Source organism: Plutella xylostella, chromosome 7, assembly GCF_932276165.1.
Source record: "Plutella xylostella chromosome 7, ilPluXylo3.1, whole genome shotgun sequence".
NCBI lineage: Eukaryota > Metazoa > Arthropoda > Insecta > Lepidoptera > Plutellidae > Plutella > Plutella xylostella.
In genome coordinates, this window is record NC_063987.1 from 1,429,742 (window position 1) to 1,446,331 (window position 16,590).

The following is a 16,590-nucleotide window of genomic DNA, read 5'->3' on the forward strand; positions in this document are numbered from 1 at the left end:
ATTATATTGTGTTCCAGTTGTCATAACATTGCTTGCAAAAGAAAAACCATCCATATTTTCATTCTACCTACTTTTAGTCACCCTAGCAGTACAAACATTGCTACACAAATTTTCATACGTCTTTGTAACAAAGATACACTTATCACTATGCACTTATTAGCATATTATTGTTTAAAACTGTTTAATGGGGAAATAAACCTATCGGCACATGGTAACACTTAGATAGTAAAATTAAAAGCGTAATATGGTTTTATGGGGCCATACCATACTTTGTATCTGTTATCCATACGTTTAAGCAATATAAACATAAAGAAGAGTTTATTCTCTTTGCTAAGTCATCATTTTGTAGAATACGTTTGTATCAATTTTATTAGATAGATAGATAAGTTATTTATTTTCTTAACACAACACATAATATTACAACTGGAAGTAGGTACCATAAATTAATAATATACTTAAGTACCTAAGTAGATAATTTTAGTGCCAAATACTTTTTTGAAATGTGAATTCACCTACTACTCGTACCTACTGTTTAGTTATTTAACATCTAATTTTGATTGCGTTTTCAAGGTAAATTTTATAATTTGCCAACGGTACCTAACAATGACATAAAAATACGTTATCTAGTGAACAAAATTTATAAATCTGACACATTAAAATAAAAATTCCTTCAAGTTATTTATAGAAATATTAGATAATATAATATTTAATTTATGCATTACCTAAATATGCGTTAAGAAAGACATGTACGTATTTAGTGATGGGTCAGGGATCTACAGTAGTACCTTTTTATTCCCCTTCAACTATAGAGTTCGGTATTCTGATCGTCTCTAATAAAGTGAGCAGCTTAATTTCTCAGTTTTGTTTATAGAAACCATCTTTCCTTTTTGATTACCCTTAAAGGAACTTTTTTTTTTCACGTGTTTGCAATTAGGGCAATTAATTTACATGAAAAAATTAACTATGTGTTTGTTATGTTTTTGCATTACGGATCCAACATAATCAATTCATATTCATAAAAATTTTCGCCGCCGCCGTCGGGTTAAATTGTGCAATAAGCATCACCCTAAAAAGAGACTTTAAAATCTCCATCCTGCTTTAGCGGCTGCACAAGACCAAAAAAAATTACTGACAAGTCATAAAGGCGTTCTCAGAGGGGTAGCGTTATGTTTAATTCGTCGGCTGCCCTTGTATACTTTAAGTATTTACTGTGCCTATCATTTATTTTGTATTTATATTATGTTTCTGTATACAATAAAGTGTTCCAACAAACAAAAGTATATAAAAACTTACTTCTTCCCATTCCTCCTTCGTCGCTTCGTAGCATACACCGTGCCCAGCTGACTGGCGTGCGGGGGCGCCGGAGGCCGGAGTATAGCCGCGTCCACGCATCCCTCCAGCGCGTACTGCCCACTCCAGCCCCCGCACAACTGCAGCTTCGGCTCTGCGGCTATCTTGACGGCTGGCGGCGCCCCCACTGGAACACAGGGCCGCCCGCCTGAGTCCTGCCCTGTCACTTTGGCAGCGGTGGTGGCGGCGGGCGAATTGGTTGGCCGCGGATTTGGTCGCGATTGGCTTTTGTTTTGGCTACGCGATTCTGTGGTTGTTCGTAGCGTAGGCTTTTGTTTTTGCTTCTTCTTTTAAATGTAGAACTGTCAATTATATAATAGGGGTATATTTTGAAGGTGTATGTAGCCTTTTGTTTTAGACTTGTTCAGCGGCGGGAATCGCAAAGGCGTTTTGGACACACACTTTTGATCACGAGTGATTAGGGATGTCACAAAGATGTATTTCAAGGTTTGATCATTTCTGAGCCAGTGACACTAAAATATTTGTTTGCAATTTTTACCGTTTGAGATCAGATATTTTACATAACAAACTGTGTTTGCTATAATTTATCCTCAGAATGTATTTATAAACTTTTATCGTATGAAAAACTTGTATAACAATAGAATCAATGCACTCTTCCTCCTGTGGCTAACAATAGATATACGTATATTTAATTACCGATTTAATAGATCCTTGAATCGAGGTTACAACCGTAACTTTTATAATCATACGTAAACAACCGATTAAGCCGGATTAAAAACTCATATTTTTTTGCAAAATTCTCAAAAGTGCTTTTTAAAATTTGAAATAGATTTTGGAAGCTACCTGTCCAATAATTTAGGAAAAATATTTTATATTATTTTTAGATACGTAAGAGACGACTTATTTTTTGCTTTAATAAATATATTTGAGCGAATTCAAATTATTGCTTTCGATTAACTGGTATTTTTCATTCAAAACATTGTTGTTGTTTATTCACTTTACATAACACTCGGCCTGGTTTCTTGAAAGAAAACTGTTTACGTGAAAACAACCGCCGCCAGAGGTCACTGTCTCGCCGATCGATTACTTCAGCTTTCAGACCATCCGCTTCAGCACCGCTGAATCAAAATCGTCATCTAAAACGCCACATCAGTCAAAACACTGTTCACTTCAAGAATCCAATAAGAATCATCATCACCCCATAACACTTAAAATCATCAACACAAAAAATCGAGTCACAGTTCGGCTAGCTCACAAAACAAATGACGACACCCATCACTGAAATTCGCGTTCGAATTTTGAAAACCGCTGTTCGAAATCGAATCGGTTATCTTTTGGAATTCACGTGTGTTTTTGAGGTTAGGCTTTGAGAGTCCGTAACGCGTGGCGCCACCGGCAAGCGCCTCTTGTGGTTTGACGACTCACATATTGAGAACCCTAGTCTGGGGGGCAGGGCTTGTTCAGGCCACGCCCAAATCTCCGAGCCAGCCAATCACAAGCGCCCGGCCCCTTCGAAGCCCGCACGGGGACGTATCGAGTGACTTACTATTTTATTTTGCCAACAATTGCACTCGTTGTGCTTTGTACGTGTTTTTTTGTTTGTTCCGTTGCAAAAATCGCATTTTATTTACTAAAGTTCTTTTGAAGTTAATTCTCTGTTCGATGTCGGGTTTTGTTTGAAGATAAATATTGCTGACGTTCAAATAGACTGAATGAGGTAAGGCAGTTCTGAAATGGAGAGTTAAAAGCTGTGTTTACAGTTTCAAAATAGTTTGACCCATTTTTATTATTTTCAGCAAAAAAATATATACCTACCTAATACCTACTGAAATTGTTAGGTTTTAATAATTTATAGGTACATTATAACTACTACCTACCTCTAAGATATTTCTGACATAATGGCTGTACCTTTGTTTACTTAGAAAGGTACTGACAAATTCTATCTGAATTTAACAACCTTTACTTTCCTGTATTTACTTAAAATATCAATGTTTTGTTAACATTTTGATTCAACTACATTAGTACAAACCTAACTAATTCATTTTAATTTAAAATGCAATAATCACCACTTTTGTAATTTCACAAAGCTGTTAAAATTATAATCTTAAAAAAACGCACACATTTCCAAAAATTCTCAATTTATAAACAAAAAAAGATAGTTCACACCAAAAATTTACAAAGAAGAAAAAAAGCAATCCTCAGAATACGTCCCCGTGTTGTCGCAGTGACGTCACAAGATGGCCGCCGGGGTACGTCGGGGCGAGTTTTCCCCATTTTCCCCTCAACTCACCTGACGGACGGACGCAGCCCCAATTTTGTGTTGTTATTAGTTTTTCCCCGTGTAATGTGGATTTCTGAGGGGTAATTTGTGATAAGGTCATTGTATTTTCGCAGTGTCTGTCTATTGTTGTTGTATGTAACTATATGAGTTTATTGCACTACCTAAGTATGAGTATGTAGATGGTTTCATCACGTGATGAGTTAGTATTTTTAAGTAGAACAATAAATAAAAAGATTGAGTAGGTACCTACCTACCTATACTTTTTTGAAAAGATATTAAGTTTTGTTTGGTAACTGAGCCAGTATTATGAATGTAGTAAACTTATGAAACTACGCAGTAAATTAATAAAAAAATGTATTTACCTTTTTATATAAATATTTATAGGTAGGTTATAGGTAGGTAGGTTCCTACTTACCTATAAATTTCGGCCTAAACAAGTGGATAGTCCTAAAGGAGAGCGATAACTTTTGCATCTTTTCAAACTAACCTAACTAACCTTCATTCATTGTAATGCTTAGATTTTCAGAGTTTCCTATAAGTACTGAAATATATATACCTATTACCTACATTCTGTAGGTATACTTATAGGATAGTTAGGTACGGTGGCCTGCGCCTAAAAGTATACAGGCGGAGTTTTTAAAATAGCGATCCCTGATGATGAAGGGACCAGTTACATCTGTTATAAATCCGGGGACATGTTGTGTGTGATGTGTGTAGCAGTGGTGTTTATGTGGATGTGCTTGAGCAGCATGTGAGCTTGAGATCGCTATTTTAAAAACTCCGCCTGTATACTTTTAGGCGCAGGCCACCGTACGTACTTATAATTTTAGCAGTATTTAATTATATCTAAAACCACGACAATTTAAGCAAGATTTGAACTAGCATAGCATAGCTAGCTATCAATCAGTGCACCTTAGGTGGTGACACTTATTTTCAATACCCCCTTATTCATATAAGTTTATTATTTATTATTATAACTTATTGGACGTTTTAGCTATTGAACTGTTTTGTCACTCTCTCTCAATAAGGGTGCTTGCCTGTAACGCTTCAAACCGTATCAAACATTAGAATGGCAATGACAATAGAATTTATATTTACCACAGATGGAGAGACGACAGAATGGTGTAGTGGTTAGTTACCTGACTACTAACTATGCCAAACGTCCCGGGTTCGATTATCTATGTACCTATAGAGATACAGATAGGTAGACTTATCAGCCACATCATGTCCGATACCCATATTACAGGCTCTGCCTAGTTTGGGGTCGGATGACCGAGTGTGAGATGTCACGTTATAAATTCCACTTTTCAAGAGCTATAGCCAACTAGACCTCACACAATATGTCCTCAACATTTAAACTAGCAAAAAAGTAATATAATTATAAATAGCTAATAAAGTTATGATGAATACCCCACTTCCCCCGGTACTTGTGCCGCGCCCGCCCACAAATCAAACCCGGAACTGCCTAAACTCACGCAGCGGTAACGTTGTACCTACGCACTATGGGTGCAGATAACACCGGCCGATTAAAATGGTATAAAATGAAGAAAATCACAGTTTTTTAAAGAATTGCGGTTGTAATATTTAAATTTGGAAACTTGAGAATCGCTCTTAAAAAACTTAGGTATGTAGGTACTTCTAACTATAAAAGGTAGGTACAATTTATTTTATTAGTAAAGTACTTTTACGTATTGACTTGGCCAATGTACCTCTCCGAAATAAAGCTATATAAGTAGTGATTTTTCACGGCTTCAGAGTTGCTCCTAAAATAAACATTGTCCAGTGTGTCGGGTAGGTACAAGGTACAATACAAGGCCTACTTGAAAGATTACTGATAAAAATCAACCTTAAAGGGATAGGGCAACCTATGTCAGGTGGCCGCAAAAATATATAGGGATTTTTTAATATTATTCATAAAAATTATAAAGTTAGATACCGTAAGAGAGTTTATAACAAAACACATTTCCACAATGATTTCAAAAGGAAGGATAGGCCCTTCAGAACATTTTACTCAAACCTTCTTCATACAAGCAAAATAACTGTCATCTGTCATAATTTGTTTGAACTATGTCAGTGCCTAGCAACTATCTTGACGACGTAACCTTGTACGCGCGTTAATAATTTACCATCCCGGACATTGTTTTATTATTTGCAGGCGACATATAGCTGAACACAAAAGAGTAGAGATTAATGTTTTTGGAACTAAACAGATTTAAACCTGGCAATAAAAAAAAACTTGTGATTTGTGGTCTGTTTCTATGGTTTGAATGTCAAACTCGCCCTGTTCCTGTATAAACAAATCGAATTTTGCTTAATTTTGGAGTTTTGTGGATTGTTGAGTTTGTTCACGAAGTGAAAATGAATTAAACCATTCGCAGCGAGGCTAGACATATGATTTACAGAGTTTACCTACGATGTTTGGCGGAGAATGAGGCTGGAGAAGTATTAGTCAATATATACGATGTTTATGAAAGAGCAGCGTTTTATACTGGTGAGTAGGTACTTAATTTCTAACCATTAACATACATTGCTTATATTTCTTGTAAAAAAAGTACTATTTTGATGTAATAGAATGCCTTTTAATGTGTATTTGTTATTCTTATAGAGGTTAGAAAATACTAGTGTCAATCGTTACATGACATCAGGGTCTGGATGCTAATGTTGTTAAAACATCAGGTCTAGATACTTTCTTACTAACCCCCGACTCAAAAAGGGTATCGATAAGTTTTACAGCTGTAGGTGTCTATGTGTGTCGGTCTCTCCGTGTTAGAGTACCTATTGTAAAATTATGTGTAAGAATATGTAATGCCGAGTTGCAGAAAGGGACTTTAAGCTAATGTGGACATTAAATCTATGTCTGTCTCTTTCTGTCCGTATACTGTCAAAGCAAGGCAACAATACATTTAATGCCGACATTAACTTAAAGATCCTTTCTGCAACTCAGTGTAAGAGTCGGTATAAATTCCCCAGACATAATAATTTGCAAGTCACTGCTTTTCTGACCAATTAAATAATTTGTTGCAGGAAAATCGGTAAACACAGTTTTAGAAGAATTGCCGGGGCACATTTGAACTTTTTCCTGAGCAAGAAAAAACTGTAATAAAATATCGATGTGTGATACTATCACTTTTCTCCTATAGTAATTACATAATGGGATAACCAACACGTGTTTCAGTGCAAAAAAACATTATGAAATACACAATGAAATAAAAGTTACAGTTGATTTGATTTAATGAAATTCATTCAAGACTGCCCCCCTCTCCCCTACTAATTTCTTCTCTTAACATAAACCTCCCCAAAAAGTGGCATTTTATAATTAGTAAATATTTGAAACATTTCTCGTTTTGATTTTTTTCTGCTAAAGTATCGTGATACTTTTATCCGTTTTCTATACTATAATAGTGTGGCCACTTTCTTAGATTGCCACGCCCTCAATTATTCTCTACTCTTTTATGTTCAGCTATATCAATAATTTAAGACAAATCCAACTACTAAAATTAAAACTGTTTTGGGCTGTAGATCTGTAGAGCGTCCCTTACAAATGGACTAAAAATCACGCTCCAAAACGTAAGTGTGTGCAACAAGAAAATGTTCTCGTCAACAAAAAATAACGTCCGCACAAGGTTACAGCGCGCGGCCATTGTAGACTTAGGTAGTAAAATAATTATCACTTTATAATGTGTTTATTACTTAATTTAATGTTAATTACCGATGATACGATATTCGATGTTTCTTATTGACCTTCGTATAATGGTTTTTGCAGCCTTTCACAACACAACTACATATTTATCACAAGATTTACATGACCTACTCTCGGCCACAGACAACTGTCGACTGAGGAGCGTTGGCCCTAAAATTACGATTTTAGGGCCAACGCGCGGGTGCCATTTTTTTGAGTGGGAGGCCCTGTCCTTACGCTAGTAATATATATGTCAATGCATTTCCAATTTTATAGACACTTTTCTTAATTTCAAACTTGTAACGCCATCTAGTTACACACATAGAAACTGCTGTATCCTTTAGTAGGGCAATTTCTAGGGGTGGTTTACCGAAGCAAAGCTGCAAAGGCGCCTACTAATGAATATTATAAAAATGTCCAAAAAAAGGAATAGTCTGAAAATGATCTTTTCTGTGTAATTAAAATCGAAGAGTGACTTTTATTCATCGACGTAGGTACCTATATCGTATTTTTTTTGTGAAATCAAGAATTTGAATTATGGAATCTCAAGAAAGTATCAAGGTACGCTTTATACTTTATTTAAATAGTTCAAAATATAAACTTTTTTATTTACAACTCTAGCCTTACCGGCCAGCTTCCAAAAATCAATTAGAGCTCTAATATTCTATCTTGTCTATTCTTCTGTTCGAAGTTTGAATTTTCGGATGCCGAGAGCTTGCGTGTCGACTACCGACAATTTACTTATAAGGAATGATTAGTTCTACGGAACCAAATCCGTCGGCTAACGTCTGCATGTGTGTGTGTGTATAATGTGAACTTAGAAATGAGTGGAGATTGCATTACAATATCAGACGACCTGTTATGTTTCTAGGTTATCAAAAATAATACATAGAGTTTGTGTTCATCCATTTTGGACAATGAACTGGGACCTTTGGAGAAGTGCTTATGTACGAAAGTGATGATATGAATCAGTTATGAACACATTCTGCTCCATCTGGTACAGAAACGAGATTATCTATTCTTGGACCTACATAGCGCCTACCTCAGCTATTGCAACATCCAGGCTTGTTGCTCCAGTTTACAAGGAACTAGGTTGGCTGAGCTAAAATTAGGGGGACATAATAATTATAGTTGTATACGTACGAAGGTTCCACTGGAAAGTGCAGATCCTTTAAGGATCCTAATCCTTCCTAACTAATATTATAAATGCGAAAGTAACTGTGTCTGTATGTTACTCTTTCACGCCAAAACTACTGAACAGATTTGAATGAAATTTGGTATACATATGGTCTAGACCCTGAGAAAGAACATATGCTACTTTTTATCCCGGAATTCCCACGGGAAAACTTTTTAAGGCGAAGCGAAGCTCGCGGGAACCGCTAGTATAATATAATAGAATTAGTAACCTAGGGCTTGGGTAGGTATAGATAGTTATGTACGGCCTCGACAGTTGTTTCAGTTGATTACGAGTATGTTCCTCTCTGTCTGATATCTATATGACTAAATAAAAATGTAAGTAGGTATAGATCAAGGAATAATAGGCTTGGCAGGACGAATAAGAATTTTTATATGAAATTATCCTCACTGAATCGGTCCCAAGTTTGTTGTTTTAAGCTCTACTCTATTTCTTATACGCATATTATTATAATATGACTGTGTCTTTATCTAAGCCTAAGGTAGGTAATATGAAAAATGAAAATGAAAAAATGAAAAAAGTATTTATTTAACCAACTTAACACTCTGACACCTTAAAAGTAATAATAATGTTTTATTGGTTACATGGCTTCCATAGTAGGTGTGAACCTGTGTTATGGACGCCAGTTTCCTCTTAGCAGGTTTATATAAATCTAGGCGTCTTACACGTATAACAAAATATGTTCGCTAACATTTTATAAAATCCTTGCCACACACAAAGAGCTTTGATACAAAAGCCGCTCTACAGTTTCCAAAAGAATCTCGGCCGTATAATATTTTGACTCTCATTACCGTGTCAATAAGATTAGGGATAAGTCCAAGCGAAAAAAGTTATAATACCTTTTTTATAAAGCCCGCCTAGCCGAGACACAATTAGGTACTGGCCGCAAGACAAAACGCAATTATTTAAAAAAATAAACCGACCTGTCGATGTCGAAATTCAAAATTCGAAGCCGTTTTGTGATTACGATACCCCGAAATAATAATATGCAGCAAAGTTTGATTGACAGTTCTCCCGTAGTGAAGCGTTTGAGGCGACCGCTTTATAAAAAAATCGGCCACTCTCGATTTAAATTTGGAATCGTATCGAATTAGCCGTCGATTATCGGTGAAATTTCACTCGTGGCATATGTTCGATTTTTGAATTAGTTTAGTGGTTTGGAATTCAAAATTTAATGTTGATTCCCGGAATGTATCTTACAATGGTAAAATTTGCATGATTATAAATGAACGTAAACATTTTAAAATGAATACAGATTTCAATGTTTTTAAAATACATACCAAATACCTTTACTTATATTTTTATTATCTTGTTATCTGGTAAAGTTCAGCTGGTGGTAATATAAGATAAAAAATACATAGATACTTACCTTAAATAAAAGTTTTAACATTAAATTAATTAACAATGTTACAAATGTCACGATAAAATTATTAAACGGCCATTCCTTTTACAAGATCATAAAACTTCAAAAGCAGCGAGTAATTATTCAATTACAGACATATTAAAAACATCAAACGTCCAAAGAAAGTATGTAAGTAACTAAAAATATTACAATAAAAAAATACTTATAATCGATCGATTGTGCGTAACATGCGAAGAGTTTGTAATCGACCGATTGTAATGGCTATAGATCATGTCATTTGAATAAGTAAAAAAAAAATACAAGCAAACGCTGGTCATACATCGCTAATTACCACATTAATAAAAAACGTATAACTCTTTTAAGAAAGCGCATTCATCATAGTAGTCCTTGTATATGCCGTTTTAGCTAGGAACACTAAATTATGCGACTTAAAGCAATTACTCTTCGGGGGACAAAATTATTAATGGTCGAGAGTTCGTGAGTAAAAGTTTCGTGAAAAATTACTTGGCAGTATATTGTGTGTTATACTAAGTATTGTGTATTGAAGAAAGTAATATTTGTCATTTGTTATGTTTATAAGTGTCTCTGGTAGATTGTGACAGGTACGACGGTGAAAAATACTCGTGTATAATGTGTGCAATGTTACGCATCTCTTTCGTTGAAGGTATTAAGTAAGTGAACAACTCTATCACAAATTTTGTCAATAAAGGCATTATTTTTACACAAAGTCCTAGCTTAATGCGTAGACACTATGCAATTAGGTATAAGTAGGTAGGTATAGGTAGGTATTAGGTAAGTATACTACACAATTACATATTAAATTTATAATTATGTTGGTATTACTTTCTACCAGAGCTCCATTGCATATTTATGTATTTCATCACTCCTAAGGATGAGATGGGATACCCGAGGGATACACATTGATAGCCTAGCTCTATGTAATTAAAAATAAATATCTAAAGTATCTAGGTATTATAGCGGTTTTTTTAAACTGCTATTTTATTGTTAATTTTGTGTGCTTATATGAATGAAATCACATAAGAAAAGGTAGCCCCTTTTAAAGGTAAGCGTCCACCTTTTGGCATCGTATGCAACGGACGCTGCGCAGTCAGTATTATAAAAATTCACACAAGTGTGTCCGTCATCGGCATTACCGACGTCGTTTCTCCATAAATTTAAGAAAATCCGTTTGGTCCGATAAGTACGATTACCTTTAATCAATGATTAGAATGAAGACGTTTATTGCTAGAATAAACCACATTCCGAAACAACTTGTAGCAATATTGGATTTTCATCAATTAATGTGCCGATCGTAGCCGACAATCTATACTTTTCTTCTCAATTTGCCTCAGCCTAATTGCCAGAATAGACATTAAGATTATTGACAATAAATTCAGTTTAAACATAGACCGAAAAAAAACTAATTACCAACTACACTCGGTACAAAAGACGCTCGCGTTCTAATCGTTTAGAAAGCGGTGCATTGCTTATTTATAATATTGTAGCTTGCAAATTGTTTTCTTATAAATCTCAGGTGAAAAAAAAACCTTATGTCTGTGATTCTTAGAAGCGGTACGCATTGCTAGAGCAACTATGCGGCTAATTATACACTAAGTTTTTGCCTCGGACGTTGCTTGTCTTTAACGGGGTATGGATTCATAATTACAAAGCAATGGTGCACAAAGAGTTTGCCTACTACCACTGTACTGCAGTCGTTCTGCTATGCCGAAGGTCCCGGGTTCGATTCTCGGCTGGGGCAGATATTTGTTTAAAGACAGATATTTGTACTCGGGTCTTGGGTGTTGATATTTGACCTGTACCTATTTAATATGTATCTATCTATGTATTTGTGTAGATATATCAGCTGTCCGATACCCATAACACAGGCTCTGCCTAGCTTGGGGTCGGATGGCCGTGTGTGAGATGTCTCCACATATTATTATTATTATTACTGTAGTACGACTGTTCCATTGAGTAGTAAACGATTGTGCGTTTTTATACGTAGATGTCACGTTATACCGTGGCATGTAGGGAAATTCATAATTATGTTCGTAGTTGCGATTGGCGTCCAGATATGGATAATTGCAGTCTGAAATGTACATAGTATGAAGACTTATCGAAGAGTGAGCATTTGTGTTTGCGCATAGATATTGCCATAATTGTATGATAAGTTTTTCAGAGCCATCGCTTGTAGTGTGAAACCGATCCGGATCTGGGAGAAGTCATTTTAAGCGATAAGACGTCGTTTTGTACCTGTTTTGAGAATAAGTAAGTTTAAGTGTACCATCATCATCAGCCTTCTATCGCCCACTGTTGGATATAGGCCTCCTTATTTGTACGCCAATTCTTCCGGTCCTGTGCCGCTCTGATCCACTGCTTCCCTGCAACCTTGCAGATGTCATCGGACCATCTAGCAGGTGGTCTGCCAACCGCTCTTCGTCCGTCTCTAGGCCACCATTCTGTGACCGCCTTTGTCCACCTTCCGTCCTCCCGACGAGCCAAGTGTCCCGCCCACTCCCATTTTAGTTCGTGTTAAGTGTACCTAATATTTATTATTGGAGTCGTGGTGGTGTAACGGATAAGGTCTTAGCTCTCACTGGTGAGGCTGTCGTTTCGAATTCTGCCATGTACTAAAGAATTCTTTAGAAATACGGAATTTTTGTAAAATTTATACTACGTAGTCTTACGGTGAAGTAAAACATAGTGAGTATATTTATATAACTAAGTCGAGTTACTGTAACTGCATCCAGATTTTATAAATAATTAAATATGTTATATCTTTCTTTTTATCATTGCCTCTATGTAGCGCTAAGGTTTTTCTTTTAAACTGTAAAGCTATGCAGTGTGATGATAAAGAAATAAATAAGTACTTAAATAAAATCTATTGCGTCATTGAATACAAGTGGTTTGGCATGACCATCAAGCGTTTGACTCTATACTGCACTAGTACCTACCTACCCCTACCTACGTAGTAAGTATAAAATATCGAAACACTATCAAAGGTTGCCTGAATAAATTTCCAACAACCGAAATATTGAAGTACTTACATTGTAAACATGACCCTTCTTATACAGCACATTATGCTTACAAATGACTCCGTATTGCAAACGATGAAATTGAAAAATGGCGTATGTAATTCCTAAATTGACAATTCAAAAATTAATATTCTGAACATTTTTATACTTAACCACCTTCCGTTGTCAATTGAATAGGTGTGAGCTGTGACAAACAATTAATGAACAAGATAGAGTATACGAAACAACGAAAACAAAGCTAGGTACTGTTAGCATGAATGTGTAGGTAGGTACTTGTAAAGCTACATTATTTTTTTGTTCCAACCGAGATATTAAACGTTTAAATTTAACCTAATAACAACTATCGTACCAATGAATGAAGTCGCAAATGTTACAAACGAACTGATTCAAAATAAAAGATATCTCTGAAAGTAAGGTGTTTTTACCGAGATATTTGTTTTGCACATACAATCTATCTGGTTCGTTAATTTTTTATCTAAGGGTGCGAAATTTTTCTAGTTTCGAACGTTCCGTTCCATTTTTAAACATTATCCGTTATGTTACATGGAATAAGGCAAGTTTGTTTGTTTTCTTTCATGAGTTTTTCAACTAATACATTTCTGTTAAAGTGACATCCATGAATGAATTTACAACTAACAGCTATGTATATCATTTTATCAACTATAACTTACAATATCGTAGTTCTAAAGATGAATATGGTTTATCTTTGGAACCGTTCATCTAAGAAACGAAATAAATGCCGTTGCCGTATTAATCTACCATTGTACCTGGCCACCTTCTGCACCTACTCTATGCATTTATGTTGGTCTCTGTACTGAATTTACCTTACCTTGAACATTTTGAGATTATTTCAAAATTATTCTTGTAATTCCTGATAACCACGATAAAGCGAAGCCCGCGCGCCGCCGCTAGTCACGAAAATAAAATTCGCGGCGCGTCTGCGCGTACGCAGGTGCTCGAAACACGCGCAATTATGCACAATCAATATCTTAATTATATCCATTTTTATTATCTGACGCGGAAAGTGAAATATAAAAGCTAATAAACATACTTGATTGGCGTTAAGCCCTTTGTGGGGTGGCTGTCTGTGATGAATTCCTTGCGCACACATTTTTCTTTTTAATAATTAGTCTATGTCATTTAACTGTGGCCTGCAGCAAAGAGGCGGAATACAAAAAGTACTGGCATATCAGAGAATCTAATGTTTGTAGAAAAGAAAAAAGTTGAAGCAATAATTTGAAAGATATGCCAAGATGCAAACACTAGATAGTTGGATCAATTGTTTATTTTAAATGGGTTTTTCGAATTAATTCTATAAATTGCATTACCTAGTTGCCTGTGGGAGTAATTAGAGTCGGTATTTCACGTTATTGCAATGTTGGCGAGTGTATCTGCAAATTGAATCTTTATTCGTAAAGGATTATTAAATGATACGTAGTTTTTAATTGTTCGATTTAATAGTTATTATGGATTAAAATTTGCTGCCTTAGATAATTTAAATAAATGCTGAGGATTTTTTATTTTAGATAACAATAATACAGTTTTCTAACGCATTGTAACAAAAAATATAATACTAAATAGGTACCTACTTGGATGTTCTTCATGTCATAGGTAGGTACTAGTTAATCGAATTTAAAATAAATGCAAAATAACTCAATCAACAATTCCTTATTTGGATAGCAGAAATTTTATGTTAATGTACAAAAGGTATTGTAGTAATAACTAGTTAATACAAAAATGACAACTTTAATGATGGATGACAAATTGTGGCTTCATATTTCTTATAAATTTCCGCCATAAGTATATTCCTATTCAATATCGATTTATAAATAAAGAAAAAAACATTAAACCTCTTACCAGCCAGTGTCAAATGTCCATTGCCAACTGCAAAAAGGCGTTAATTCGCTCATTTGGCCTTTAATTGCGGAACCATAAACTCTTTGCTGTCACAAATTTTGACAGCTATACAGTTTTTACACCAAAAGGTATGAAAAGCACGTCCAAGGATAAATGATCTAGGCATAACGAGGTTTTTCGAAATATTTTTGAGGCAGTTAAAAGGTAAACTTAATGTTTATCGGAAACAGATATCGGAATGAAAGGGCAGTGGTGGATTATAAATTATTTCGAATGAAATACTTCGTTTGTATTGTGGGTGTATGTCGCATTGCGAGCTAAGCGATGAGCTACTTATTTTTGGTGTATGATCATTAAAAAAAACATTTAGGTAGGGAATTAAGTATCTACCTAATTCTTCTTTTGTGTGTGTAGCTTTCTATTATAAAAAAAAAATATATTATAAATTTTACGTATTACGATTAACAATGTTGTGTAAAATATATTTGATATTTAATGCAGGTGTCTCGTAAAGACCAACGGAAAACTGGTGAGACAAGGAATGAGTTTGTTATGTCGGCCCAGTCATTTATATTCTTACCTCACGGGTGGCTTTATAACCCAGCTAAAGTGTGTGGCTGTTAAAGTCTCCCATGTATACGGAAGGGTGGCTTAGTTCTTGATGCACTTATAGAATAGAATTGAATACTCTTTATTTTGCACTTTTAAGGAAAACATTACAATATTACAACTTATATATAAAATAGAAAAAAAGGCGGTCATATTGCTTAAAGCAATCTCTACCAGACAACCTTTGGATGGAAGAGACAATTTTATTTGTATTTATAGTTAACAGTGGAACAAACCCTCAACCGCAGAACCGGCCCTCGCGCAGCAGTTTGTATTGAAGTGTCAAAGTGACAAGTGACACGCGCGCAGATGCACCAATAACGAGGCTGGCGCCGCGCTCTGAATTCAAATTTTGAATTTTATATTTCGAATGGAATGATACTTACGTACGTTGATCCCAGTGACCGATGCGATGACCGTATGAGCGGCTTTTGTTTTGCCAACATAATACACTCACGGGCAAAGAAACAGTTCCACTAATAAACATCAGACACCAAATGTCCCATTTTTTTTTTATTATTTAATAGGAAATGTAAACAAAATACCTATTTACGTTTTTAGTTGGTTATATTCTGATGCACCGTGAAATGTAGTTCAATATTGCAGAAGGCGTTAGGTATTAAGTTAGTTTTGTTCCGTTTAGGAGTAATTTGGTGATTTTCCCAATGGAACTTTTTCATTGCCCATAATTGTACTAGGACCATAAGGCTAGCGGGACATGATGTGAGGTTCACCAGCTAACCTCGTGGCCACACGATGTGAATGAGTTGAGCAAAACTTTTGTCACGTCTTATCATGCGTAGTCATCTCAGTGAAAACGTTATTAAAACTACAGTATGTTATAACAAAAGTAAACCAACCAATAGAAAAACAATACCTAAAAACTGTTAGTCTACTACAACTGTAGAGCTATCCGGAAAAAACGCAGCACATTCTATTCGATAGTCTATTCGAAAGTGCTGTCAACCTGTCAACAACAAAATGGCGGTGTATTGCGGTGTACAGATTTGCGAAAGTTTGACAGCTATCATTCCATAGGTCATTGTCAGAATAATATCATGTACTCTGTGGTCATTCTTTTCGAAACTCATTCGAAAGGTAAAAAGTGTTCGAAAGTGCTGTCAAGTTGACAATAGTCGCACTCGCATTCGATTCTATTCGTTAGCTCGAATTTTCGTGATACGGGTACTGGATTTTAAATTCCACGGCAAAACGTCGACACAGGGGTCACTCTATATGACAAAAACCATTTTTTCGGAG

General features: G+C 35.4%; 1 protein-coding gene across 1 annotated transcript in view; it reads right to left on the bottom strand.

Annotated features, from left to right (window-relative positions):
• The window catches only part of LOC105380477 (aryl hydrocarbon receptor), a 98,501-nt gene extending 96,875 nt beyond the window's left edge, over positions 1-1,626 (bottom strand). The window contains exon 1 of the mRNA XM_048622060.1: positions 1,294-1,626. The gene's annotated coding sequence lies outside the window, so the exon portion shown is untranslated. The remainder of the gene's footprint in view (positions 1-1,293) is intronic.
• Between the last annotated feature and the right edge of the window lie 14,964 nt (positions 1,627-16,590).